At 40.3% G+C, this 27683-nt stretch overlaps 1 protein-coding gene across 1 annotated transcript in view; it reads right to left on the bottom strand.

The window, feature by feature from the left end:
* Nucleotides 1-27683, bottom strand: part of DIAPH3 (diaphanous related formin 3) — a 563088-nt gene that overhangs the window by 141702 nt on the left and 393703 nt on the right. The window lies entirely within an intron of this gene.

Raw genomic sequence — 27683 nt, 5'->3', positions numbered from 1 at the left:
ACAGAAAGTATGAAAAGTTTGTCTTTTTAATGAAAGATAAACCAAAAGAGGCTCTGAAAAATCTGAAGGATAGAAACACATTATGATTAGTTTAAACTGACATTCTACATATAATTGATGAGATTCTGGATATAGAGCCAGCTCTCTGTATTCAGTTATTTTGTAATAATCTACAGTTACATATGCCCATGCTAAATGTTTTTTAAAGGAAGCTGTTAAAAAAAAAAAAAGGTTCAAAGAAACTACTGGTTCAAACTAAATCTATGGAAATGACAAAGATTTTTTTTCTTGGTCCCTGAGAGAGTAGTGGCATTCTCTATGAAGTTGTGTGACTGGTATACAGTCATATCTAAAATACTACGTAACTATTTTCCTCTGGATTTTTTACTTCTTTTTTTGAAATGCAATCCTATTCTAGAGAACATATGACAAATGAATGCAGTAGAGTACAAACAACATACTCATTTATGGTTTATAAACAGATATATAAATATGTATCGGCTGTTTGCAACCTGGTTCTGTTTCATTTTTAGAAAAGTACTAAACTTCATAGGTATAATGTGAAAAAAGGTGGGTGAGCAATAGGGTATTTGGAGATTGTTAACTTACATGTAAATTTAGTTCTAAAGTGGCTTGATGGCTATTTTAATTAAAATACATTAAATATTTCAGATATTTTAATTAGTATCTAGCAATCTTGGAAATTTACACTCAAACTCAAGTACATTTTTCCTAAAAAGAACTGCAGGTAAAGCTAAATATATGATATATCTCATTAGGGTGATATTATCATTAGTGTGACATTAGTTGTGAATATATCTCATTAGTAAAAGGAAACCTTGAACTTTCCACAGTAAGTTTGCTGTTGACAGTAGTATTGATGAAGTGATTGTGAAACTATTACATGAGTATTGTAAGCCTGAGCAGATGGGTAGACACGTTGATGCAGAACATGGAATGCTTGCTGGGAAATATAAATACTGAGTGGGAGAAGGAGAGGAAGAACCATGAAGTGCTGGATTAGACAGAAAGGTATCAGATAAGCTCAAGCTTTGAAAAAAGTACTTTTTCTAGCTTTGTGGTCCCACAGAGCCGAGAAGTAATGACACCACAGGAGCAATGAGCACACTTGGCTCTCAAATCTTGGCTTCTAAATACTATTACTCACTAGTAGGAACTGGAATACATAGAAAAAGGGCTGATTCTAGGGCTGAGATCAAGGAAGAAAGAAATGAGTCAGGAACATACAGAAAATGTCTGTGCCAGAAAATAAGAAAGTGCTCAAAGACAGATGGGTGGAGGGGCCAGACTGAAGAATGAAAGCGAATGTGAAAGTGTGAGTAGCTCAGTCATGTCCAGCTCTTTACGATTCCATGGTTTGTACATGGAATTCTCAGGCAAGAATACTGGAGTGGGCTGCCATTCTCTTCTCCAGTAGATCTTCCCGACCTAGGGATCAAACCTGGGTCTTCTGTACTGCAGGCAGATTCTTTACCATTTGAGCTAACAGGGAAGCCTTAGCTAACAGGGAAGGAAGAACAGCCTTAGCCAAATTTAGGACAGTCTGACCACTGAATCAGAGAAGGCAATGGTGACCCACTCCAATACTCTTGCCTGGAAAATCCCATGGATGGAGAAGCCTGGTAGGCTGCAGTCCACGGGGTCACTGAGTCGGACACGACTGAGCAACTTCACTTTCACGTGCTGGAGAAGGAAATGGCAACCCACTCCAGTGTTCTTGCCTGGAGAATCCCAGGGACAGGGGAGCCTTGGTGGGCTGCCGTCTATGGGGTCGCGCAGAGTCGGACACGACTGAAGCGACTCAGCAGCAGCAGTAGAACACTGAATAGGTAATGATGAGAATACATTATTATACATTGGAAAAAAAGAATCATGAATCCATACTGACACTAAACATTTTAAATTTTATTTAAAAAGGGGAAGAAAAAGCTGTATTGAAAAAAAAATTCACCATATTACAACTCACACAGTAAGAATTAAGCAGAAATCATCAATGGTTACAAAAACTATTGTATGTGAGGTTATGGAGCAACATGGCATGGAGAAATCTCACAGGTAACACCTTATCCAAATAATCAAATTTGACATCACCAGTAGTGATGGACAACAACTGTCTCCTGAGGTCATGCACTGAAATGGACACAATATAACCTGTGAAGAAATATTTAACCTGAATCTAAATGTAAGGAAACAATATTTTGTGAAGCAACTAGTCTAGGTTCTTAAAAGTCATCAATATTGACCAAGAAAGAAAAAAAGAGAAGAAAAGGTTAGAGAAACAGCATTTTATGTTAGAGGAGATTAAAGAGACATGACAACAAAATGCAACACACAATTTCTGATTAGTTCTTGTACTGCAAAAAAGCTACATATGACATTATTGGGATAGCCCAATTTTAAAATGTGTTGGGTATTAAATAATTATATTATACCAATGTTAGTCACTTGAGTGTGATAATTATATTATGGTCAGGTAGGATAATGCCATTGTTCTTAGGAGACAGATGCTGACATGGTCAGGCTCACTAAACAACTACCTACAGTTTCACATCCTCAATTTCATGCCTTTGATCATGCTGTTCTGTCTGCATAGAACATCCTTCCTGCTTTCTTCACCAAGCTATCTCCTTCTCCTTCCAGACAGACAACTAAATATCCTTTCCTGACCTATATATGCTGAACTAGGTGCCTTTCTGTGTCCTAATGGCTCGAGGTACATATTTCAATAAATCCTCTATAATATTGTTTATGTGATCATTTCTACCACGAGACTATGAGTTCACTGAGGGCAAGGATTATGGCTTTCATTTAACATTTAGCAAAGAAGGTGTTTATCAGCGTATGTTGACTCTATCAGCAAATGAAGCAGGGGTGTGGTCAGCTGGAAGGAGTCCCCACACAGAAGAACAGAAGTCGTGATGGGGGTGGTGAGTGGGAGCACACCCCCATCACCAGTGTCAACAATGCTGACTGGCTCCCTCCTTCCTCTGGCCACACGTGTCTGTTCAGCACATGCCAGTATCCCAGGAAGTGATCCACTGTTTCCTTTTCTGACTAAACTTAATGTCGGTGGTCTAGAACTGAACTATTTTTCACTTGAAATACTGTATGTGTTGCCTGAAATGATACTGCTTCTAGTTTCTCCCTAATTCAATTCATTCCATACAGCACTGAAGCAGAATTATGATCCCCTAGTCACAAATTTTCAAAATCACTCACTTGCCACAATATAAAGTCCCAACTCGTTCTCTTGGCCCTGACACTGACACCAATTGCTCTTTAAATCATATCTCTGATTTCCAACATCACAACCTGTTCCTCCACTAAAGGCAACTACCTGTGTTTCTCCACAAACATTTTCTCCCATCCATCAGTCTCTACCTGGAACTTCTGTCCCTGGACTAATTCTCCAGTGTTAACATTTTGCTTGGCTTCCATTCCCCACTCTTATAGTGAAAATTGTATAGCATCAGATTAAGAAGCCCTGCATTCTACTCTGAGCTGTCAACTGGCTATGTAACCATTCCTGACATGTCTAATAGCGATAATACATGTCCATGGTTCAGGAGACGATCAAATGAGATCATACAAATGAAAGCACTTGGTAAATTGCTAAGTGATACAAAAATGTATGGAAATAAATTCATAAATGAACTCCATGGTACACTATAGGAAGTTTATGTACTGTTCAATTATGTTCTCAGCATTGTTTCAGATACATTATAAATTAAATAACTCTTTTATAGCATATTTGATTATGCCTTTGAATAACATCATTTCTAAGGGAAGTTCAGATCAGAAATACAAGAAGACTCTTAAAATAGTCCAAAGGGTAAGATGGAGACACAGAATAAAGATGTTTTTCCAAATGCTGAAAATGCATTTGAAATTTTCACTTAACACACGTTTACTGAGGGCTATGATGCACCAGAATATTACTAGGCATTCAAGAATTAACTAGGTCCCAAGAATTAACCAGAGGTGTTTTCAGCTCTCCAGAAGCAGAAAAGTGAGCTCAGTATGGAGGGTTATATTGGATACGGAAGTTTTCCCAGTGAATTAGAACCTGTTAGCAACATGAGTGGGCATGGCAGGGACTGGGGAGGGAACAACACATCTGGCAGAAGAAAGGCAGATACAAAGGCAAAAGTTAAAAATAAAAACAGAAGTGAGGTATAACAAAGGATTTTGTTGCTGTTGTTTAGTTGTTCAGTGGTGTCCGACTCTCTGCGACCCCACTGACTATAGACTGCCAGGCTCCTCTGTCCATGGGATTTCTCAGGCAAGAATACTGAGGTGGATTGCCATTTCCTTCTTAAGGGATCTTCCAGACTCAGAAGAAGTATTTAAAAGACTCATGTTTACACTATTCTAATATAAACCAGAGAAATAAAAATTAGCCATTTTTATTATAGACTAGAATTCAATTTCTTTAACTACAAGTCAATTGATATTCAAAATATTTATAGCCTCTCTCCTGCTGTGAAAACTCTTTTAAATAAATAGACTAACTGCAATAGTCAAAGCTGTGCTTTGTCTGAATAACATATCACCTTGCTTAATTTGTAAATCGTATTTTTAAAAGTCACTTGGCTTCAAGGGAAACAGAGGGAGGGTTAGGGATGAGATACTTCTAAAGAAGAGTCAAGAGGGTATGGGGACAGGCAGAGAGGAGATCTGTTAAGGAGATCACAAGGGGGACAACTAGGTTACAGGAGAGAAAGGGGGCCAAGAAACTAGAAGCAAGTCTGCTGGGGTGGGCCACTTATGAAAATATTCTTTCTTATTTCACAGACCTGTCAGAAAGTTGAAGAGAACAGTGATAGGTATACACAAATACCAAGCAATTTTTGTTAATTACTAGTTAATTACCTAGAAATAATATTGCTGTCCTAGAGGAAGCAATCATGCAATACTAACTAGAGGGGTGAGGAGTATTGACATCATTGCACTATTATGTATGTATGTCTGCAAACTCAGTTGTGTCCGACTCTTCACAATCCTTTGGACTATAGCCTGCCAGGCTCCTCCGTCCGTGGGATTCTCCAGGCAGGAATACTGGAGTATCCCCTCCTCCAGGGGATCTTTTCAGCCCCAGGGATCAAACCCAGGTCTTCTGTGTTTCCTGCATTCACCGGCTCTTCTCTGACCATCAAGTATGAAATAGTTACAATGTGGTGACAGTGGAGGTAAAGGAGAAAGGGTGTAATGAGGACAGTGTAAGTGGGGAGAGGGCACAAAGGAACTAAACTTTTTGCCACTTAGGAACTCAACGTCTAAAATGAAAAACTGACAATGATAGCCTATGTTACTAGAAATAAAGAAGAGGCAAATATCAGAAAAAAAAAGAGGGACCTAAGAATTAAAAGCGGTTACCTCTGGGAAGTGGGAGTTGAGAGGGTGAAGGGAAGGATCATTTACCATGCTGTAAGCATGCTGTATTCCATTTAAAAATCTGTAGAAATCACATCGTGGATCCCCTCGTGGCTCAGACGATAAAGTCTGCCTGCAGTGCAGGAGACTCAAGTTTGATCCCTGGGCCAGGAAGATCTCATGGAGAAGGAAATAGCAACCCACTTCAGTAATCTTGCCTAGGAAATTCCCATGGATAGAGAAGCCTGGCAGACTACAAGTCCACAGTGTGGTAAGTACGAAAAATCTAAAAAATTCCCAACAGGATGAGAAAACCAAAAAAGAGAAAGGGAAGAGAAAGAGGCTGCTTCTTGACCTAAATGTACTTTCCTATGACAAGGGAAAGAAGACAGGTAACAATAGGTCTAATACACAATGGAGAATAAGGCAATGGAGATCTCCACCGAGGAAGGACCTCTGGCAGAGAACAAAGAGAGAGGGGACAACGTTCACAGAAGGCATCCTGGAGACCTAAGACTTAAAGAAGTCATTTGCCAGAGGGCAGGCCCTGCAGAGGGCCCAGGACAGCTGTACAGGGGACATGAAACACAGGGGAGAGCTCCCACGTCCGCAGGAATGGAGGGCAGGGTACCAGTAAGGCTGCTGAGAGGTGATGCTGAGGTAGGGGCCAATTCACAAAGCACTGAACATGCCAGACTGTGGAGTTTGAGGTTTGCCTTTAAGGGAGCCATTAACTTGTTCTAAGTGAAGAACTAATGAGGTCAAAGTTTTATTTTAAAAAGATCACTCTGAGAAGAGACAAGACAAAGAGCAAGGAAAATAAAGAGAAGGTAGCTTTACTGACTTTAGTTCAGTCATGTCTGACTCTTTGTGAACCCATGGACTGCAGTACGCCAGGCATCCCTGTCCATCACCAACTCCCGGAGCTGCTCAAAGCCATGTCCATTAGTCAGTGATGCCGTCGAACCATCTCATCTCTGTCATCCCCTTCTCCTCCTGCCTTCATTCTTGCCCAGAATCAGGGTCTTTTCCAATGAGTCAGTTCTTTGCATTAGGTGGCCAAAGTATTGGAGTTTCAGCTTCAGCATCAGTCCTTCCAGTGAATATTCAGGACTGATCTCCTTTAGGATGTACTGGTTGGGTCTCCTTGCAGTCCAAGGGACTCAAGAGTCTTCTCCAACACCACAGTTCAAAAGCATCAATTCTGTGCTCAGCTCTCTTTATGGTCTAACTCTCATATCCATACATGACTACTAGAAAAACCACAGCTTTGACTAGACGGACATTTGTTGGCAAAGTAATGTCTCTCTTTTTAATATGCTGTCTAGGTTGGTCATAGCTTTTCTTTGAAGGAGCAAGCGTCTTTATTTTCATGGCTGCAGTTACCATCTGCAGTGATTTTAGAGCCACCCCCCCCCCCCAAATAAAGTCTGTCACTGTTTCCATTGTTTCCCTATCTATTTGCCCTGAAGTAATGGGACTGAATGCCATGATCTTGGTTTCCTGAATGTTGAGTTTTAAGCCAGCTTTTAACCTCTCCTCTTACACTTTCATTAAGAGGCTCTTTAGTTCTTCACTTTCTGCCATAGGGGTGGTGTCATCTGCATATCTGAGGTTTTTTATATTTCTCCCGGCAATCTTGATTCCAGCTTGTGCTTCATCCAGCCCAGCATTTTGCATGATACACTCTGCATATAAGTTAAATAAGCAGGGTGATAGTATACAGCCTTGACATACTCCTTTCTCGATTTGGAACCAGTCTGTTGTTCGATGTCCAGTTCTAACTGTTGCGTCTTGACCTGCATCCAGTTTTCCCAGGAAGCAGGTAAAGCAGTCTGGTATTCCCATCTCTTTAAGAATTTTCCACAGTTTGCTGTGATCCACAGTCAAAGGCTTTGGTGTAGTCAATAAAGCAGAAGTAGATGGTTTTCTGGAACTCTCTTGCTTTTTCGATGATCCAACGGACGTTGGCAATTTGATCTCCGGTTCCCCTGCCTTTTGTGACTTAAATCCAAGCAAAATGCAATTGCAGGAACCAGATAAAGAGCAAAAGTGTTGAAAAAGGAAAAGAAAAAGGACAAAGAACAGAAAAACGTTGGTTTTTGTGGATGTGTGTATTACAAAGTGAAGTTGAGGCTAATATGCAAGTTTCTGATTCAGCCAATTGAATATAAGTTGGTATTATTCATGAAGTACTGAATTATTTTTGCTTCATGGTACAATGCTCCTGAGCCAAGAGAAGAATTCAGTTTGTATATGTTGAGATGATCATGAGATATCCAACTACAGGTGATTAATAGTGTCTAGAAGGCTTACAGGTTTAAAACTCGGGGCAGAAGAATTGGTTATAGTATTAATAATAGATTGAACTGTAGAAGCATATTGGTCATACTCAAAGACACAGAACAATACATAAACATAGTGAAATGGTAGTGAATACAAGTTTTGAATTTAGACAACTTGAATTTAAATTCTGGTTTTCCAATTAGAAAACTGGTGTGACTGGGAAAAGTACTTAACCTTACTAACCCCCATTCTTTTTTCCTCAACTTTAATGTGTGACTAATAATAGCACCTATTTCATAAGATTATTGGGAGGATTAAAGAAGCTAAATCATGTGTAACACTCAACAGAGTTCCTGGCACATTGTAAGAACTTAACAGTTAATCTTTGCCGTGGTCATCATTGGTATTACGACAGAGCATGAGCTCTGTTAGGAAGGGTGTGTGTAGATATAAGAAAAGAGAGCCGAGGGTGAAGTGACAAGGCAAACTAATACACAACTAGTATGTAATGTAAACAGTTCACAACTGTTCGCAACTTGTGAACATCTTTCATTGTGTTCACTTTGAATGTGCATCCAGAGCTTCCACCATTTCTGGCACACCTTGTTTAAGTCTCACCACATATGATATGACTTCAGTAATAATAAAAGATATATTAACCGCCTAGAGTTTGGCATAGGATAGGGAAGAAAAGCTCAGTTTCTGCAAAGAAGTGTTGAAAGTGTGCAACTGAAGTCCAAAATTCAGAGGCTCAGAGTTAAACTTAACTCTTTTTAAAAGAAACACAAGACAGTGGATACAACAAAATTACATTAATTTATTGTTCATGCTGCTAGTTAAGACTGTCTAGGTCACCAAATTCAGTCTTCAGCCTTCTAGAACAAAGCTCAAAATATGACTTAAGCCAGAGAGCAAAAAGACAGGAATAACTTAAAGTGATGTCTTTAAATGTGTCTTTTTTGTGGGGGGCTGGTGGGGGTATGGAGTAGTGGTACTGTACAAGACTCAAGAGTTCCGTGGACAGCAAGGAGATCAAACCAGTCAATCTTAAAGGAAATCAACCCTGAATATTCATTGGAAGGATTAATGCTGAAGCTGAAGCTCCAATACTTTGGCCACCTTACGTTAAACACCAGCTTACTGGAACAGACTCTCATGTTGGTAAGGCTTGGGGGCAGGAGGAGAAGGGGGCGACAGAGGATGATGGTTGGGTGGCATCACCGACTCAAAAGACACGTGTTTAAGCAAACTTCAGGAGATAGTGATGGACAGGGAAGCCTGGCTTACTGCAGTTCATGGGGTCACAAAGACACGACTTAATGACCCCAAAACAACAGCATAGTAGGAAAAAATAGCTTTGCTATTATTATATGTATTTTGCTGTTGTTCAGTGTATACAATACTATTATCACAATTAGCATTATTATTGTTTTGCCAAGCAAAGGGGGACACAGTATGGTAATGCCCTGAAAACTACATGCCCTCCAAATGTGTCTTAATCTAGATGTGAAACTGAAAATTTGACTCAGAAGAATTAAAAAGTCAATTTTCGTTGGAATTTAAGGAATAAAACAATAACTAGAACAGTTCTCTCTTATACTATAATTAAATGAGTGGCTTAACCATGAAAGTGGAATTTTATATTTAAAAACCCAATACTTTAGTATTTCTGGTTTTATGCACTATTCTTCATTATTTGCATATCTTAAATTAAATATATTTCCTATTACAAGTTAGAAGGAAATGTTTTGTTCTAGTTCTGTGAAAAAATGCCGTTGGTAATTTGATAGGGATTGCACTGAATCTGTAGACTGCTTTTGGAAGTATTTCTTCCAACCCAGGAACATGGAATATCCCTCCATCTGCTTATGTCATCTTTGACTTCTTTCATCAGTGTCTTACAGTTTTCTGTATACAGCTCTTTTGTCTCCTTAGGTAGGTTTATTCCTAAGTATTTTATTCTTTCAGTTGCGATGGTAAATGGGATTGATTCGTTAATTTCTCTTTCTGACTTTTCATAATTGATACACAGGAATGTTACAGATGAAGCAGTTTGCAGAGCAGCAGTGGAGATGCAGACATAGAGAACAGACTGATAGACACGGGTAGGGGAGCAGAGGGAGAGGGTGCGATGAATGGGGAGCAGCGTGGAAGCCTACACACTAACACATGTAAATAGACGGCCAGGGGGAATTTGCCCTGTGACTCAGGGAACTCCAACGGGGGCTCTACAATAACCTAGGGGGTGGGAATGGGTTGGGGGTTAGAGGGAGATTCAAGAGGGCGGGAACATACGTACTCCCACGGCTAATTCATGCTGATAACAGAAATCAAACCAATATTGTAAAACAATCAATTAAAAATACATAAATATTTAAAAAACAAACAAAAAACAAGTTAGAAGGAAAAAATTAGAATCTTTTACAAAGAAGAAAGTTTCTCTTTTTTCCCAAAACAAAAATGAAGTCAAGGAGCCAAACTGCTGCACTTAACTCGTGGCTCTCACCAGCTGTGTGCCTGCCTGAGAGACCGCCTGCGCCTCCCCGTTTCCTCATCTGTTAGACGGGGGTAATAACAGCAACCACCTCAAAAGGCTGCTGTGAGGATCAGTGGGCTAGTCCACGTAAAGAGCTCAGGATACTGCCTCACACAGCAGGGTTTCAGTCCATATTAGTTAGTTTTAATATTATGATGACTACTCTTACTCACTAACATGGCACACACTGCTGACCGGCCAACACAACATAGCCATTCCCTATCCTCTCTTGGTCTGCTTCCACTACAGAGGCAGGAAAAGCTAAAACCTCATTTTCCAAAGCTCCCGTGTAGTAAACCTGAGGGTGGCCCTCTGAGGTATAATATATACATCTGATACATATAATATCTGACTGATAAAGCTAAGTGATCACCTGCACGGGGCTGCTAGAAGCAGAAGAGGCAGATGTGATAACCGCCCCCCACCCCCCTGCTCCTCCTGTGTGGAAGGTCCACTGGCACCGTGACAGCTGTGGTTGCCGTGGCATGAGGCTACCCTTTCCTACTGCGTGGATAAGCCTGGCACCGTGACAGTCATCGTAACTCTGAGCACAGACCACAGGGCCATTCTTTAAGGTGCTCTGGATAAAATATAAGACTATATTTTCAAAGCTTGAGTGAAAAATATTTTGCAGATACATTTGACTGTATAAACTATAATTATTATACTATTTGTTACATTATATTCAGATTGGAATCTAAATTTTCATGCCATATTAAAGTTATAGAGGCATTTGTAAAAGAAAGAATTTTTCTTATATGAACTTTCCAGTCTCAAAAAAAAAAAAAAAAAAAGAAAGAAATCCATTACTGGATGTCATGTTTAAAGCATGGTTCTATTTTAATTATATAAACAACCAGGAAAAAGTGGTAATATAAATTTACTGTTATAAATCAAAATGTATTGTTATAAACTTTTAATTTCTAAATTTCTTACGATTTAGATAGTTGTAAGAAAATGACTTTGGCATCATAGTCTTTTAGTTTAATTCATGAAGCTATCTGATTTACCTTCTTCTGGAATTTTTTATGAAGGTCTTTCATTTCAAAAACTATTAATAATATAAACAACTGATAGGATTTCAGAAAAATCAGTTATTGTCTGCTCATTTAATTCTCCTCTCAAATAAAAAGGGCACAACCACTTTTGGAATATAAACACACATAAGGCACAGGATTTAAAGAAACCATACAATCTATGAATGAGTTTGTTATTACAAAATATTATCAAAAAACTTATTTGTGTTGTATTAAATAGAAAACCAATATATTAAAAAAAAAACAAAAACCACCAAACACAACTTCAGTAGGTCAGACAGAATGTGTGCCACAGAATATGAGCCTCTGAGAAGTTCTGTGTGTTCGTGCATGTTGTGGGGGTGTGGAGGGGTGTGGTGGCTCTGTGGTCATACAGATGTGGAAAATAATACACAGTACATATGGCTCTTGGTAATTCATACTGAATAAATGAAATTCATGACTGAAGTTTACATTGAATATGAAAACTCAATTCATGATTCATGATAAATGTGGCATTTCAAATCAGTAGAGAATAAGAGAAGACTCAATAGCCACTGTGATGGTAGTTTACTTGGATCCTACCCTCCTACTAACAGCAAAATAAATCCCAAGTGGATGAGATGTTTCAACACTAAAAAAAAAAAATTGCAAAGAATAGTAGATAATATGGAAAAGTGTATTTTTCATTAGGGCTGAAATGGGAAGATCATCCTAGGAAAAATCTGAATACCCAGATGTCATATGGTCTGTACTATAATACATATCTACAAATCACAAGAATAGTAGAACAAAGTCCGCACTAACATAAACAACAAAAGGAGAAACTAGGGAAAATATTTGAAAACGGGCATATTCCCTAAAACTGATTTTCTTGAAATAAAGAACTTTATGACTCAGAAAAAAAAAGCAACAGTTCAATAAAAACAAAAAGCAAAAAATCAGACAAATGATGTATTCAGGAAATGCATCATGAAGACAAACAAACGGGGCTTTTATACAGAGGATAGAATCCTCAGCCTCATTCATAATTAAGGTTTCTCAAGTATGTCAGTAAGAGACCACTTTTCACCTATGGGCATGGCAATAACAACTGAGGATAACTGGTGAAGATTCGAAGACAGAGCATTTCACACACTGTTAGGCGAAATACAGAACTAATGCAACATCTTTGCAATGCAATTTGGATCAGAAATAAATCACACATACTACTTGATGAAATAATTTCTTCCTAAGAAAATTATCTTAACTCATACGTGCACAAGGATGTTCACTACAATGTTGTTTATAAATAATAAAAGGAGATTGAAAACAACTTAAATGTCAATTTGCAGGAGACAAACTTCGTAAACTATGACATTCCTACACCAAAGCATGCTGAGACAAGAAAAAATAATGAAACATATTTAAATTGTTGATATAGACAAAATCCAAAACATAGTAACTGGAAAAAGCCAATCACTTATTAATCAGTGAAGACACTGAGTAGACCTTTCCATGATCACTCACAAATATTACTTACAAAGCAGAGGATAAATTTCCTGACTTTCTGCTTAGCAATTACTCCACAAGTGACCCACTCTGATTAGCTTGTTCATGGTGACCTATTCTAATAGTTACTAAAGAAAACACATTTAAAATCAGTATTGACTCCCTGACAAAATAATGTTGACAAAGATGTCCTTGTGTGTTATACAGGGTTAAGGGTGCTGAATAGAGGACCTCAGATACAAAAAGCACAGAAAGTCATGGGAAAATAATCTATCTATTGAAATACATATGTCGATGTGAAATGATGATGACATTTAACAAGATGAGACTCTCACACACGATGAACACCCATGACCCTATAATCACACAGTAACCCAGAGAGCAAAAGGTTAATTACATGGCACAACATCACTATTCTAAGTAGAAGCTCACCCACAAGAGCTTCATTGTACTCTGAGAAATAAGTCTGACTGTGTAACTGCTTACTTCCTATTGAAAACATATTATCATATATTTTAAACTTGTTTTTTAATGTTTTCATATATTAGAAAATTTGGAAGAAGACTTTTCAATGGTTTTGTTCCTCACAGAGTTTTGGAACAAAGAATGAAATGACTTCAGATAGAGGAAATAAAAATGATTAATTCAATACCAAGAATCCAGGGGAGACTAAGCTAGGGAATAGAAGTGATTTCACAGGAATTTTCCTTCAGAAGAAGCTGGGACAAATGGGCTCGAGGCCGTGGGGGCCCCTCTTCACCAGCAGTGGCTGAGCCAGTGACCAGGGCCCAGAGGGACCCAGCAGTCAGGCTCTGACAGCAGCATATGGTGCCGAGAGGGGGTGAGGGGAGCCGGGCTCAGGCTGGAGAGCTGCCACGGAGGGCTGCTGACAGGTGTGAAAGAATCAAAGTTGGACTTCACTATGATTAAAGCTGGCATAGTGTGAAAATGTCAAGCCTGGGTGACGAGGCAAATGGTGGTATCATTAACCCACAGTGAGAACATAAAAACCAGGTTTTATGTGGAACATGATATGGTAGGTTTTCAATGAACTGATTTTGAGTCAAACTGCTTTGTCCAAGAAGCAGTTGGAAATATAAAACTATAAAGTCTGTAGTTCAATTCAATCCTACAAATATGAAACTAAGGAATATGGGGCAGGCACTGGAACCAGCCCCTGCCCTGTTGTCACGGGACCTAAGAGTCTAAGGGCAATTTCAACACGTAATCCTGACTATCTAAATGAAGAATGCTCCGAGAGAGAAAGCAAAGTGGTATGAAACTGTTTACTACAGAGGCAGTAGGCCAGAGAAACAGCCACCGCTGCTCAGTGGTCACTTCAGAGATTGCTCTTTGGTATCTGTACTAACCAAGTGGCTCAACGGTAAACAGTCCGCCTGCCAGTGCAGGTGATCCATGGGTCGGGAAGATTCCCTGGAGAAGGATATGGCAACCCACTGTAGTATTCTTCCCCAGGAAATCCCATGGAAAGAGGAGCCGAGTGGGCTACAGTCTATGGGGTTGCAGGGAGTTGGGCAAGACTTAGCGACTAAACAACAAAAACAATCTGTACTTGTATTTGCACTTACATTTCTGAAGACGGTTTTACTTGTACTGTAAAACACACAACCCTATAGATAGCATGTAAACAGTGAAAATTTGTGTATTAATCTTGTGTGTGCCAAGAAAACTCCTAGTTAAATGCCACCTCACTTCTGCAAATCTTGCCAACACAAAGTAATTTTTACTAGATTCAAGTTTTAGGTTCATTTTAAGTATGAATTTGTGTTTCAAAGTACTAAGTATTCTTTATTTTTTCAGTACATTTCAAATGACAAATACAGATTTATTCTGCACGAGTATTTCTTCTTCAATCAGATGTGGAAATTGTGGCATTAATATTACAAACTAAAGATTTTAAAAAATCTTAATCAGGGTGACTGCACCATATTTTTGAAAGAAAAGAGGTCAGCAAAGACAGTAAGGCCAGTCTGAATGAGTGGAAAGTGAGGAGGAAAAGGAACTGACATATGCTTTGAGAAAGCAAGTAGCACAGAAAAGAAATGAAAATGGGAGACGATGAACTTCTGATGAACTCATTAACAACTGCAAAGAGACTGGAGGCAAAACTGTGCTCAACTCTCAAGGGAACAAAGGAAGATTCTGCCCTGACTACAAAAAGCTGACAAAGGAATACAGAAACCCCCAGATAAAAACTGGTATTACATAAGTTTGAGAACAACTTTATTTAGAAAAGAAAGAATGCATATCAAAACGAACATAAACTAAATGTGAGCTAGGTATATGAGGAGCTATCACTGAGTTCCCATGTACTAGGATCTGTGTGGAGCATTTTACCTAGATTCTCTGCTTTAAGTCTCACTCCAGCCCTGCAGGGCAGCTATTACCAGATGCATTTTAAAGCCAGGGAACCTGAAGCTCTAGGAGGTGAGTAATGCACCAAAAGCGCTGTAACAGGCAGGCAGCAAAGGAGAGGTCTGAACCACTGTCTTTGACCCTAAAGCTGACATGCTTTCCACTACACTGACTTTTCCTGACCCTCTGCATTGTGACCCTCTGACACTATGAGCCTCTTGATACTCTGTCTCTGTGTTGTGTGATAACTGAAAAGTACTCAGATCCTCAGCTTTGCTGAGCTGTACTCAGAGTTGTTTCAGGAAATGCCTCAAGGCAGAAAGAAACAGTGGCTTTCATAGCTGAGAACTCAACAAACAGTCACAGATTCGGTTTCCCCAAATTCACTGGAAGCCAGATGCCTTTCTCCAGAACCAGGTGATGAATGAGATACACGTCACTGATGACTACTTCCTCATAGGAAAAGAGCAGAGACATCTTCCTTCTCCGAGGACCAGGAGTATCCAGAAATACCAGAATCAGGCCAGTCTGCAGTGGCCTCCTGGTCCCTCCTACAAGCCACCTACTGGACAATGGCTACAGTTAGATTAAAGTGTTGAGGCCAGTCACACCACTATCACTATCATTCAGTCACCACATCTAAGAGGCAAGTCCTTTCTGACCCCTCCTTCTTGCAATATTTATTAACATAAGCAACTCTCTACTACCTTGGTGTCTTCAATGAAGACTCCATTGACCGCTACTGTTAAACTGGAGAGATGGTCTCCCTGCCCCTTCTAGAGATGTTGCTCATCCTCTCATATGTCTTTACCATCTGACTTTGTCATCTGATTCAGCCTTCCTCTTCTAGCCAAGTCTTGCCATCATCCTGCATGAATTCAACTCCATATGAACTACCAGTCTAACAGCAAATTAGTTCCTTGACCTCCTGAATCTTCAGGTTATCAATCCTACATTACCCACTCTCACAGCCATAATCTGAGCTTTGCTACCACCCACAACTCTTTTACTTTTATTAACCTGCATTCATACAAGCCATCTGTCCTTTTCCCTCCCTTTGTTCATCTCCCTCCCCCTCCTCTCCGCATCCTGTCCTTTCTCCAGGAATATGTTCTGCACCCCGGCCCCACTGTCATCTCCTTGCCTATCTGAGGTTCATCACTTTGACCATGGTTCACAAGCCATTATTTTATTTTCCTCCTCCCGTAGGGTCTTTTTGCAGACTCTTAGTAAAACTTAAATGAACTGAAAATTCTATCTTCTTGGCACTACACACTAGCTGCCGAATAACTGTGGTGAGAAACAGCACTGCAGAATCAGGGCTGGTACATAATCACAGCTGCCAACCTCAACTGCATTCTTCGTGCCATCCAGCACTCCATCTATGTTTACCTGGAGGCTCTCACACCCACTCCCTATACAGGTTGTTTCAGTGCTTCTTTCAAGCCCTTCAACCAGCTACCCTTCCTCAGCAAAGGACTTGCTCTGTATCAGATATAAAATGCAATGACTTGATAAAAAAACCCTTAATCTCCTACCATTAAATCTACAAATGTATCTGCACTGGGTCCAGCTTTTCTGCCTTCTCACCCATTACATTAGCAGAGGTCGTCGCGCCCAAGACAATTTCCTCTGCCTATACCGACACCACATTCTCTTCACTCTGTCCCACTGCCCTCAGGATCTTGCTCTGTTTGAGATCAGTCTTTCCCCGCCTCCTTTCCCTTCTCATTTCCCTCGATCTACATTTAAACAAATGCAGCACATGCTTCGTGCTCTGTTGATCCTGAACCCCTCTGGTGCCTACCCGACTTAGATCTCAGTCTCCCTTACTCATTCATCAACCCTCTTCCCTGCCCCTTGAGCTGATGTCAATAGGATATTGTCAGTCGGTTTACTCTATGTATCTGGGCAGCATTTGGCAATACTGACTAACTCTTCTTTGAAACAGTCTCTCCCCTTGGGCTTCATGATATGAGGATTTCTTCATTCCCTTCCCTCCTCCATGTGACTGCTTCCAAAACTCTCTTCCCACCTCCTCTTCCTCTGTCCACATTTACACCATCCGTCACATGCTCCATCAGCATTTTAATAACTGCTATAGCTCTGCAAACTAAGAACTCTAAGTTTCCACCACCAGCAAAACTTCTACTCCTGAGCTCTGACTACACTGACCGAAGATTAAGGGGTTTCCTGGAATACAGGGATGGGAAAGCCTCAGGCAAACTGGGAGGAGTTGGTTACCATAGACCATAGGCAATCATTCACCAGACATGGGAACTCAGGTGTCCTACAGATACTTCGTCCCCATTTCCCCCAAACTTCATCTCCTCCTGGTGTTCCTTATCTCAGAGAACAGCACTACCTGTTAAAGTCAGATGGCAACTATTGAAGGATACATAAAAGGATCTGTCAAAGCACACAGTTCCCAGTCACTTTTCATACTGGGGAAATATCCAATAAGAGTCTTACAGAACCTGTTGTTGTTGTGTCATTGTGCTTAGTCACTCAGTCGTGTCCGACTCTTTGAGACCCCACAGACCGTAGCCCTACAGGCTCCTCTGTCCATGGGATTCTCCAGACAAGAGTACTGGGAGTGGGTGGCATGCCCTCCTCCAGGGGATCTTCCCTACCCAGGGATCAATCTCAGGTCTCCTGCATTGCAGGCAGATTGTTTATCGTCTGAGCCACCAGGGAAGCCCAATCAGCACTTACAAACTCTTTCAATGAAACAACAACAAAACTACAGCATCCTTTATGTGAAGAGTTACAGATCTGTTGGATAGCTCCAGTGGTGCAACAGTTCTTTACTCTTCTACATTCTTCTACAATTCATGTTCTACAATTTATAATTTTGACCACCATTTAATCCATTATAAAATTTCTTCTTTAAACATTTTTGGATATTTATAACATGCTGTTGTGGAATGATTAATTTTCCTCTTCAGTAAGATAAAGCACTGTTTCTCGAGTAAGGAAACTCTGGGAAACAACTGATACTAACTTATGAATGCCTCAGCCTAAAGAAATGGTACACATTCTGCAGGTCACTAGGAAGCAAAATGTTTGCCCTTCACATCTTATTCTGTAAATAAACGGTCTGTGGACCTCAACTATCTCCACATGACTCCTGGCTCTGGGTACACTTAAACAATGCCTTTAAACTTTCTGGGACAAGTAAAATACAGTTCATTGCACAAAAGAGAGAATTTCCCAGGTGTCCCTAGTGGTAAAGAACCCACCTGCCAATGCAGGAGACTTAAGAGACTCCTGTTGATCCCTGGGTCTGGAAGAACCCCTGGAGGAGGGCAAGGCAACCCACTCCAGTATTCTTGCCTGAAAATCCCATGGACAGAGGAGCCTGGCAGTCTATACTCCACAGGGTCACAGAGTCGGACATGACTGAAGTGCCTTGGCATGGCATAGCATGGCAGGCATATAGGAGGATGAAAGTTTCAGATTAAAAACCTAGAAGATAAGAGCCAAATCTAAGACTCGTCGAAAGTGAAAGTGAAGTCGTTCAGTGGTGTCCGACTCTTTGCGACCCCACGGACTGCAGCCTATCAGGCTCCTCCATCCAGGGATTTTCCAGGCAAGAACACTGGAGTGGGTTGCCATTTCCTTCTCCAGAAGATCTTCCCAACCCAGGGATTGAACCCAGGTCTCCTGAATTGTAGGCAGACACTTTATTGTCTGAGCCACCAGGGAAGATGAGCCAAAGGAAGATCAGCTTAAAGGAAGACTCTTCAGGCTGAAGAAAATAAGGGAAGTAAATAACTTCATGTGCTCAGGTTATCACACTGACATCTCATCTTCATTCAGCATCAGACAGTGAACAGACTAATACTACAATGAAAACCTGAGATCAAATTACAGAAGGAGTTATTGGAAAAGAAACAATTAACACAGGACCAGACTGCCTACGATACTCTCTTCTATTCCTGGGAGTTTAGGTATAACACTGTTGACGTGGGAGGCTTGCTGTGCTTTCACAAACTGAAACCTCTTCCTAGACACACAGCTACCAACATGTAGTAATGATTCGCCATGGCTCCATGTACTCGTCTAAGCCTGAGGTCCCTGTTTTCATCCTCTTGCCAGCCATCTTGTGACCATATTTGTACATATTAGTGCTTTCACCAGGGGGTATATGCATCAATAAGAGGAGAAGTTGAAATTAGATTAGTTAATTTGCTACTTCATTAACAGCTGTGGTAAAAAGTCCAAAGAGAAAGGAGCTTGAAACTAGCTAAAATGAGGGGTTTGTATTGTAAGCAAATCTAAATTATCTATGTCCCCTACTCCTGCGGATAACTGGGAGTCAGCTGTGCACACATCTGTGGGTGTTTATAAACATCCACCATCTGTGAGAAGCTTATGGGTTGTAAATGGTGAGCTAATTAGTGAAATGCTAGTCATTCCTAATGACAGTTGTTATGGATAAAGGTTTTATCCAGGTTATATTGATCTCAGATCTTGTTGCTCATGGGAGGCCACTCTACATTTTATTACAAGACTAAGGACCCACACTACGCTGCATAAGTCAGACATTAAAGATACATTATAACTAGATCAGGCTGCTAGTTTATGCATGTTAATGAGCTCTGCTCTTAACAGACCGAAGTGCTGACTGAGTATTGTCAAGGAAAATAAGAAGTTGTCAATCTGTGAAAGGGTCAACCAATTCTATAATCAATGACATTTTCATTTCTGTTCTACACACATACTAAACATATTCCACTCAGAAAATTAAGTTAATATAGAAGCAGACTAGTAATTCACACGAGACAATTCATTACTGAAAAGATCTGTTCATATATACACACACACATCTGCATACATACATATATTCCCAAGTTCCTCTTATCAGTAACTTTGTCTAAACACATATCTTTCTTTCACTGATCAAAGCATGGGGAAAACATATTAAACAAGTTAACTTTCACATTTGTCCTACAGCCAAATGGAAAGAAAAATAAAACAACACACTGCACATGGGGAGACACTGCTAGTCACTGCCAAATGCAAAAGAGTTTTATCATAAAAGACTTTGTATTTTAATAGAGGACAATGTTACAAAATGAGTTGGAGAGCTAAACACATTTGATTGTTTGCGCTCTAACACAGTACATATTTTACTTAAAAATTAATTTGTAGAATATCAATGAGATTTCAGAGTCAAAAGAAACCTTGCTTTATGGATGAGAAGACTTTGTTCTGGGAAGGTAACTGATCTGCTCACTGTCGTGGCTGGTAGAGCTGGGGTTGGAAACCCGGGCATGTGGACCCCGAGGCTGGGGCACTCAGCACTACAGCATGATGCTCACAGTCTGCACAAAGCGAACCTGGGCAAGTTAAAAACATGTCACTCCTTCCCTACTTCCTATCCCCATGACCCTGCTTTATTTTATTCTCTTCAGAACTTACTGACTTCTAACACTACAGTAAATTCATCTTAAACACTGTCTTCTCTGCCAGGATGTAAGCCCGCAAGGGCAGGGATGTTTGCTCGTTTTACAGTGCCATGGCATACTATGTGTTCCATAAGTATCTGTTAGATGAAGGCAACATTTTCACCATGACAGTAATAATCTAATAATTCTATTAAAGAAGGCAGGCACTCCAATGCCAATTTGTGCATTTTTTGGTCAGAAATTTAAAACCACAAGAGTAAATCACACAGAAACCTTAGGGCTGTCTTTTGTTCTGCTGGATAAGGTGTGATTAATGCTTTAAAAAAATCACAAAATGTTAAATCACATCATATATGCCAGATAAATAAATATGAAAACAAATTTCTACACTGAGAATCCCAGAGCGTTGGCACTGAAATCTGAGCTGATATCAGCTAAGGTGGGAGGAGGAGGACTGACCCAGTTCCCTTCAAAGAGGATGACGGGACACGCAGTCTGTGTTACTTGACCCACGTCCCAAGCCTCGGTCAGACTCCAGCGGGGAGCTGCCCCGAGCTTATATCCTCATGAGCTAACAGGATTTGCTCTTAAGTGGCCTTGGTTACTGTACTTACTAAAATGCCTAAGACAACTAAACTGTCTTTGTTAACAAAGAAATTTATTTCCTTCCTCTAAGAAAAAAGCTAACATCTATGTGCAGTTGTTGTGCCATAACCTTATGCCAGGTCCGTTCAGGCCTTAGCGTGCCTGCTCAGTCACAGACATACCGGACTCCTTGCAACACCATAGGGTATAGCCAACCAGGCTCCTGTGTCCATGAGATTCTCCAGAAAAGAATAATGAATTGGGTTGCCGTCTCCTCCTCCAGGGTTCTTCCCGACCCAAGGATGGGACCTTGTCTCTTGTATCTCTTGACCCTTGACCACTAGCACCATCTGGGAAGCTCAATTGCCATCCAAATAAAAAGGCTTGAAAGTAGAGATCCAAACTTAATGTGTCCTAAAGCTATATAGACATCATCCACCCTGTCATGTAAGTTTCTCCAGGCTCTGAACACCCAATCAACAACAAAAGCCTATTGCTACTACCTCTAACTGCCTTTCCAATCCATCCAGTCTTCCTGTTTTGAGTACATCCTAGTTCAGGCATTTGCAATTTAACTCTTGCAAAATTTCAAGTCTCCTAATTTCTCTCAGTCTTTCTACTGCCCACCATTTTCTAATCGATATGCTTTTTTGCTATCGGAACCCTCTCTCTATGAAGACGCTACCACTGGTCTGCACAATGCCCTTGAAGTGTGCCTACAGGTTGAAGGAAAAATCCAAAACACAGCAGCATACTCTCCCATCTTCCAATTTAGCTTCCTCTTTTATTACAGCTAAGTCACTTCAGTCATGTCCGACTCTATGTGACCCCATAGATGGCAGCCCACCAGGCTCCCCAGTCCCTGGGATTCTCCAGGCAAGAACACTGGAGTGGGTTGCCATTTACAGCTGTACTAAACACTCACCTGCTACTTTGGTTTTTGCTATGAAAATACGGATTTCATGCCTCTGTGACTTAACTCACTTAGGCCAGTAGATTCCCAGGCATGGAAGCCCTGACTTACATCACTATGCGTTCATTCAGTATCCACCTACTTCAGGATTCTGGAATTCTACAGAACAGCAGAGGCGTCAGGACAGCTGCTCAGACGGCAGCCCAACCTCCCTTCTTCCATAAAGTGGAAGCGTAAAGAACCGTTTGAATACAGGAGCTCTCCACATAGGAGAGAACACACACCATATACCTGAGTTATAGATGGAAAAACCCCCATCTGGTGGGAGACTAGAAAACACGGAGAGTCCACACAGGGTGGGACCCCGGCACACTGCCCCTCATTCCAGAGGAAATGGGACCACACGCAGAATCCCCCATGGAGTCATGGAGAGTGGAATAAAGAGTGGAAGCGCCTTGTGCCCAACAAGCAGATCCAGGAAGCATCAGGCACGTGCACTGTGTGCCTAGATCTGGCCCAGGAGCAAGCGGGTTGCAGAACACCCCTTACCCCAGGACCTGAGAGCTGCAGGAGGAGCAAGAAACCCCCATGGACCCTGGCTGGGGAGACAAGCAGGCTAGAAAGCCCCATCAAAGAACTCCGATACACGTCTCAGCATCGCAAACCTAGACGGCAAGATAAAAACCAGAAACATCACTTAGCAAACAAAGGTCTGTCTAGTCAAAGCTATGGTTTCTCCACTAGTCACATAAGGATGTGAGAGTTGGACCATAAAAAAGGCTGAGTGCTGGAGAATTGATGTTTTTGAACTGTGGTGTTGAGAAGACTCTTGAGAGTCCCTTGGACTGCAAGGAGAATGAACCATTCAATCTTAAAGGAAATCAACCCTAAGTATTCACTGGAAGGACTGATGTTGAAGCTGAAGCTCCCATACTTGGGCCACCTGATGAGAAGAGTCAACTCATTGGAAAAGACCCTGATGTTGGGAAAGACTGAGGGCAGGAGGAGAAGGGATTGATAGAGAATGAGATGGTTGAATGGCATGATCAAATCAATGGACATTAGTCTGAGCAAACTCCGGGAGATACCGAAGGACAGAGAAACCTCGTGTGCTGCAATTCATGGGGTCGCAAAGAGTCATCCATGAATTGGCAACTGAACAACAAGAACAAATGTCAGGGAGCAAAGGAGGTATCAAGAGCAACCCATCAGATCTCATGGGTCATGATTCAAGAGCAAAGCAGACATCATTTTTACCAAAAGCAGGCAGAAGAAATTATATCTAAGCAGGGAGGGTGTTTGGTGTCCAGACAGAACTCAGTCAAGAAGAATACACAACCTTAGAAGTGTACCCCAAGCTACTTTCAAGCTTGGAGTTCCTTTAGGGAGAGACCTTGGCAGGGAATTTCAAACATCAATAACTGGATTCTACACTAGAATTACTGAGCTAAAACACACAGAGAATTACCTAAGTTCTTTACCAATAGGCAGGCTGGTGGTTCAGAGTTAGAAATTAAACTCTATTTATAGAAATACTGTATCTTTGCAGACCTGAATTTGTTCTCTTGACTGAAATACCTATTCGATATCAATGCTATAGAAGCAACAAACTTGACAGATGTCATATCTTGTAATGGGATTGGGTCAGTTTATCTTTAAGTCAGTCAGACAGTTCAGTCACTCACTCGTGTCCGACTCTTTGAGACCCCGTGGACTGCAGCATGCCAGGCCTCCCTGTCCATCACCAACTCCCAGAGTTTACCCAAACTCATCTCCATTGAGTCGGTGATGCCATCCAACCATCTCATCCTCTGTCGTCCCCTTCTCCTCCTGCCCTCAGTCTTTCCTAGCATCAGGGTCTTTCCAAAGAGTCAGCTCTTCACATCAGGTGGCCAAAGTACTCGAGTTTCAGCTTCAGCATCAGTCCTACCAATGAATATTCAGGACTGATGTCCTTTAGGATGGACTGGTCGGATGTCCTTGCAGTCCAAGGGACTCTCGAGTCTTCTCCAACACCACAGTTTAAAAGCATCAATTCTTCAGTGCTCAGCTCTCTTTATAGTCCAACTCTTACATCCATACATGACGACTGGAAAAATAATAGCTTTGACTAGACAAATCTTTGTTGGCAAAGTAATGTCTCTGCTTTTCAATATGCTGTCTGGGTTGGTCATAGCTTTTCTTCCAAGGAGCAAGCGTCTTTTAATTTCATGGCTGCAGTCACCATCTGCAGTGATTTTGAAGTGAGTCTACTCAAATAGAATGTGCACAATTGAGGGATTTTTGTCCTACAGACATGAATTTCATTAATATTTTAAAAGTGCTTATTGAACACCTGCTATGGAAAGATACTGTATTAAAACAGAACTCACTTTGAAAGGTTTATTTTTTTAAAATGTGACTATTTTTGTATGAAAGAATTTTAGTTTGTAAATTTCTTAAGAAATTTGAGTATGTTTAATTTTCACGTATAAAGCAGCTAAATCAGAACATTAATTGAAGTGTCAAAATAACTGTAGTAAATGTTTTGTGTCATTTTCTTCTTTTTTCATATTTTATAGAAGATACATATCATCTAAGTAATGAAATGAGAGAAACTTTTTACTCCAAAGAGGGCTCTGATAAGTTTTTAGGGAGAGTACACCAAATTCTTGAAACGTTTGCTTTTTATTTTCATAATTAGTTGACCTCTAATTGAAGCAGGGTAAAAGCAATCACACACACACACACACACACACAAGCTGTACCACTGGGTGATTTCTCTACCTGATTCTAACAATGCTAAACACTGTTGTGGATACGTCTCCCTTCTCTTCTTGGTGTTCCCTTTTTATAGTCGATAGATGGCAATGAGTTTGTATTCTATTTCTAGTCCATCAAGGTGCACTGCTTTAGGAATAGGATGGTGCAAAACATAAAATTGAAATTTCCTCTTGGGGAGGAGGAAAATTGGAACACCAACTCTCCTTCCCAAGTTTTCCCCCATAATGTGGGTGCAGTAGTTCTGAGCAAAGCTTGCCATCATTTGGGCTCTTCTAACTTTCCAGGCACAGAAGAGACAGTTCATAAATTCTCCACTATGCCTCTAAGTGTATCATGAGGCCATTCTATGTTCAATCTCAGCAGATACCCCCATGATTCAGGAAACATCACTGTCTCAGATTGCAACACTGGGCACAGCAAAGTGCTGAAATAGGAGAATCAGTTAGAACACCAAGTTCCTTGAGCATCCCATGGAACAGTTCTCCAATGGCTGCAGTCTGTGGGGAAGGTGAGCAAACAGTAGGGCCTTTCTGCAAGGATCAAAGGTGCTTCCCATGATCACAGTGATACTTTCATCTACCAAAGCTAAAATCAGAGGATAACAGACAGAGACACACACTTAACAGATTTATTTACTTACTGATTTAACCTCAATCTAATAAAAATACTCCATGCAATGAAGAAATAGTGACTAACTACTATCAACAATTACTATGCTTTTTTGAGACCTCAACATTGCTCCATATTAAAATAAATAATGGAGGGCAAAGAAAGAGAAAAGTAAGTACTTTTATTTACCTGTGAAAACATAATCTAATTAGCATGGAGAATATCTATTGGAAACAAGTGATCATAATTTCAGTTCAATCAATACTTACACATTTTAAGTGCAATAGAAAACCTGCCTTTTTCTTAATTCTTGGCTTTTAAATAAAGAATTCCTTTTGTTCACCAATCTTCTTGACTTTATGACATTTGAAAAATATTCTGCAGTTGAGCTAAAAGGAGGAAATCTTGCACACGGGAAGCCTGGAACTAACGGCAGTGGAGAGGGAATGGTTTTGGAGGGCACTGCAGGCTCCTCCTGCAATGATCCTTTACACAACTCTCCTGAAAGCTGGTGATGGAGCCTCTAACTCAACACTAATTTTGACAGAAATGTTTCTGCTTTGCAAGAGTTCCTTCATGAATACCACTAATAGTTTAAAAATGAACATTCAAAGGATTCTATTAAACTAAAATTACTGTCACTTTTACCCATTAATGATAATTATTGGTGAAAGTTCGATGGTGACATAATTCACTCTAGCTGGCAATGTCTCTCGAGAATTGCTTGTTCCAAAAACAGTCAGTCATCTATTTTCTGTATTACAGCAGTCTGTCAAATTCTTCCTGCCTTAGGGCATCCTCGCCTGTGTAAAGGCTGTCCTCAGTGTTAACTTCATTAATATTACACTGCTTCTAATTTTCTAGAAGAACACTGGCTATCTCAGGAAGGAAGCTATCCAGGAAACAATATTTTAAAATCCTATTACAAAATAATGTCTAATTTCATCTAAGCACTAATGCCTATTTATACCTTTTTCAAGTAACACATAAATATTCAATTTCTCTGGTTAATTTTCCCAGTCTGCCTAAGGGTATACTTAGTCATCATCAAAGGCCAAACACTACTGAGTTTCTTTTTACTCAGCAAGATAATCACTTCAGACTTGGAGCAACTTTCTTGACCAAGTTCAATACCACTGAATGAATTTTCTTCAATTTTAGGGATTTAATGTCAAAACGACCAAAAATCGGAAGAGAAGAGAGACGGCCTATTAATAAGGAAATAAACACCTGGCTCCCCCATACCTTTTTGACACATTGATATTTTCATATCAAAAGACACACAAACAATAGCACAGGAACGCTGTGGACAAAGCGCGGATGAAAGGGTAGGAGGACAACGGCCGTGCTGGCTGGATCGGGACCAACTGGCAGTCCCGGCTTTAGCTGGCACGTCAGAAGTTCAACTGCACAACTCTCCGTTCCAAATGAACAGAACCTAAAAAAGTCAGGTAATCTGCTGCTGGAAATGCATATCAATATTTTTTACTGATTTAACCACCAGATCCTCAGTTTGCAATGCAGATGAGCCAGTCTGCAAATGCACGCTTTGGCCACAGGAAGATTAAAAAAAAAGGTAATAGAACAGTTTTCATTTTAACTCAGTGTTACCCAACTGAAAGAACAGTATCTATAGATTACTGACATATATTAGGAGTTGGAGATTTTTTCTCAAAAAACCAGTAGCAAATATGAGACAAACGGTGTGTGTCCTACTCACTCAGTTCTGCACTTGTACCACAGAGGCAGCCATAGACAATATGTAAAGATCTGAGTGTGGCTATCTTCCAGCAAATATTATTTACAAAAATAAGTGCAGGCTGACTTGGCTCAAGAGCTGTAGCTTGATCTACATTTTTACTTTCCATGTAAATAACAATATGCTCAACTGAACACAAAAGGAAACAGATGTCTTTCAACCAGCTAACTATGTATCAATTTTTTGGCAAATCTTCTAAGTGTCTTTCTGGGTATTTACTATGTGCACACAGTGTGCTAGGTCCTATAAAAAGAAGAATGCATAAGGCCATGCTCTTGAAAAATGCACAACCTATTAGAAGCATAAGACTAAAGCAAATAAAATGAGCATAACCAAATATTCAATACATAATTAATATGGCAAGATTATATTAGTTTATAAAAAAGAGACTGTCTACAATCAAGGGCAAATTTTCAGAGATGACTTTTTGGAGAATACAAGAATTGTTAAATCACATTTTGTAAGATTCAGTCAGTTAAGAATTAGGAAAAAAGTACTGATGGCAGAAAGAACATCTGACATAAACTCAGAGAAGTAGTCA

This window comes from Bos indicus x Bos taurus, chromosome 12 (genome assembly GCF_003369695.1).
Source record: "Bos indicus x Bos taurus breed Angus x Brahman F1 hybrid chromosome 12, Bos_hybrid_MaternalHap_v2.0, whole genome shotgun sequence".
Lineage (NCBI taxonomy): Eukaryota > Metazoa > Chordata > Mammalia > Artiodactyla > Bovidae > Bos > Bos indicus x Bos taurus.
This window is presented reverse-complemented; position numbering and strand designations above follow the sequence as displayed.